The sequence below is a fragment of the Bidens hawaiensis genome, unplaced genomic scaffold (genome assembly GCF_021521415.1).
Source record: "Bidens hawaiensis isolate Kalapana, Puna unplaced genomic scaffold, B.hawaiensis_p1.1 tig00029716_1, whole genome shotgun sequence".
NCBI lineage: Eukaryota > Viridiplantae > Streptophyta > Magnoliopsida > Asterales > Asteraceae > Bidens > Bidens hawaiensis.
This window is the reverse complement of record NW_027494939.1, coordinates 267,727-270,951: the sequence shown is the minus strand read 5'-3', so window position 1 is coordinate 270,951 and position 3,225 is coordinate 267,727.

Here is a 3,225-nt window from a genome sequence, read left to right as displayed (position 1 = left end):
CTGGAAGTCATTTCAGAAAGCCTTTGGGACAAGTGTGAAACTTAGCTCTGCCTATCATCCTGAAACGGACGGACAGAGCGAAAGGACCATACAAACCCTGGAGGATATGCTCAGAGCCTGTATCCTTGAATTCGGTAGTAGCTGGGAGACTCACCTTCCTCTTGCAGAGTTCTCATACAATAACAGCTATCATGCTACCATCAAATGCGCGCCATTCGAAGCACTCTATGGCAGGAAATGTCGTTCTCCACTGTGTTGGTCCGAGACCGGAGATTCTCAAATCCTCGGCCCGGAACTGATACAGGAAACCACTGACAGTATCGCCATCATTCAGCAAAGACTTAAGGACGCCCGCTGTCGACACAAGTATTACGCTGACAAACGCCGCAAACCTCTGGAGTTCCAAATAGGCGATCACGTAATGCTCAAAGTTTCCCCCTGGAAGGGCATTGTTCGCTTCGGGAAAAAGGGAAAGTTTGCTCCAAGGTACGTAGGACCTTTCAAGATCATCGAAAAGGTCGGACCTGTAGCCTATCGCTTGGAATTGCCTCCAGAACTCAGCCGTGTTCACAACGTTTTTCATGTGTCGCAACTCAAAAAGTGCCTCGTTGACGAGACCGCTCAAATCCCGATCGACACGGTTCACATCGACGACAAACTATACTTTGTTGAGGAACCTGTCGAGATCCTAGATCGAGAAGTCAAAAAGACTAAGCGAAGCCGGATACCTATAGTCAAGGTACGTTGGAACAACCATCGTGGACCCGAGTTCACATGGGAACGAGAGGATAAGATGAAGGAGGAATACCCTCATCTGTTCGCATAGTCATCATCTTTGTAATTCTAGAAATCTTGGAGTCTATGTAATCGTAATCATGTAATCAGGGACCAATATCAATCAATGAAGTATCATGTTGTTCCTATTTGCTTAAATATTCTCTTATTTGCATAACACCAAGTTTGGCTACCCATGACTCGTGCTGGAAAACACAAGTTGTGCATACTTAATCATGTAAACATTGGGGTAAACTATGTATCATTGAGCCAAAATTTGTCATCATTCTAACATTCATGAAGCATGGTTGTGTGTGTGTGTGTGGTGTCGTGTCGATTTTTCTAGCCGCACACAATGGAGTTTATACATTGATACAAGGTGAACTCGTAATTATAGTCCGGAATATAATAACATCAAGTTCACAGGTGTATACGTGTATAAACAATATGCTATTGTGTAACTATGAGTCGTGAACTCAAGCTTCGTGTAGGGAATTAATCAATGAATGTTGAAGGAGTGGTGGGTTAGCCGCTGGTACACCCTATATATAAACCCCTTCGGCACAAGTTGATTATGTCTGAAGCGAGACTTGGAATTAGGGACTCATAGTTAGCGTGGCAGCTGTGAGGCGTTAAATTCAAGAGTTATTGAGGGAATTATTCATTGGAGATTGAAGGAGTGGTGGGTTAGCCGCTGGTACACCCTATATATAAACCCCTTCAATCCGAAATGAATATGTCTGATGTAAAGCTTGAAGGTGATGCCTTGTAGTGGAAAATAGTGTGTCGAATGTGTGTCATTGAACTAATAGGAGTCGAAAGAAACACCCAAGTGGAGTTGAGGGAGTGGTGGGTTAGCCGCTGGTACACCCTATATATAAACCCCTTCAACTTGATTTGGGTGGTATCCAAGACGAATATTAGGGGTAGTGGCGCATAGTGGTCATCATGGGATCATTTAATCTAAAACATCATTGCATCAACTATACTAAATTCTAAATTTCGGGACGAAATTCCTCTAAATTGGGGAGGATGTAACGCCCTGAAATTCGATTGGTAAACTAGGATCGTGAAATCAGCGGAAACTATAGACTTTGGGATTCTGGACGATAAGTTCGGAACCCATATCATTGGAAAAATCTGCTTTTATCATTTAAAATGTTTATTTTATAAAACGACATTTACGCCTGAAAAATATTAATTTTTATGCTTTCGAAAAATTAAATATTCTTATTTAAAAAGATTTCAAATAATTATTCGGAAAATGGTTTTATAAAAGTTTTGCTGAAAAAGTTTTAGTTTGTTTAAAAACTTATGAACTCGACTAGTCTTGACCCGTCGGTAGCCTAAACCCGAACCCGAGTCACCCGAGTATTTAAGCGGAAAATCAAGTATTCTTACACCATCTCTTTCATTTCCACCAACACTTCCCACCCAAACACTCTCATTCTAGAGAGAGAAACTAGAGAGAGAAAGTCTTCAAACTTCAAATCCGAGTCCACAAATCTGTTTGTTGTTGTTCTTGGTAAGATCTTCTTGAAAATCATCCATTTTCATAACCATTTTCGGCCTCAAATCGAGCAAAAACACCCATTTTCGTTTCTTGAGTTTTCGGGTCAAAAACCGTCTTGTTTTGGTGTCAAAATGCAGGCTTTTGTGTTTAAAATCACTGGGAATCGATAGTCCCTTCAATCCCGAGCATTTCCATGTCAAAAACTTCGATTTTGGGTCAAAAATCTGGAAAAATCTGAAAAACCCGTAGGTTTCTCCGTCGCCCAGCTTGAAGGAGTCGAATCAGACTCATTCGATCGAATCAGTCGATCGAATCAGCCCATTCGATCGAACCAGTCGATCGAACCAGTCCGGTCGACCGAATAGGAAAGCAACCGAATGGTCTCCAACTCATTCGACCGAATGAGTTTCGTATTCGATCGAACGAGTGTCTATTCGATCGAACAAGTTCCATGTTCGACCGAACGAGTTTTCCCAACTGGTTCGACCAAATGTGTTTCTAGTTCGATCGAGTGTGCCTCAGATTCGATCGAATGTGTGTCTATTCGATCGAATGTGTGTCTATTCGATCGAATGTGTGTCTATTCGATCGAATGTGTGTCTATTCGATCGAACAAGTTCCTATTCGATCGAACGTGTTCCTATTCGATCGAATCAAGCCAGAACCAAGCTGTTTTCGTCTTTAAAACCCAGTTTTTGCTCGAGGTCACGTAAGCTCGTTTTCTTAGACTTATAGCACGTTGTTAACCTTATATATATGTCCAACTCTAGGCTAAGGAGATCTATTGTAGCACCATCCTAACCCAAGATCAAGGTGAGTTCATAGCCCCTATTTAAGCTTTTCAAAACTATGGGGTGGAAACATGGTAACTTTACACGTTTGGATAAAATCATTTATGCAAACATTCTTTAAACTATAAACATTTGGATTAAACATGG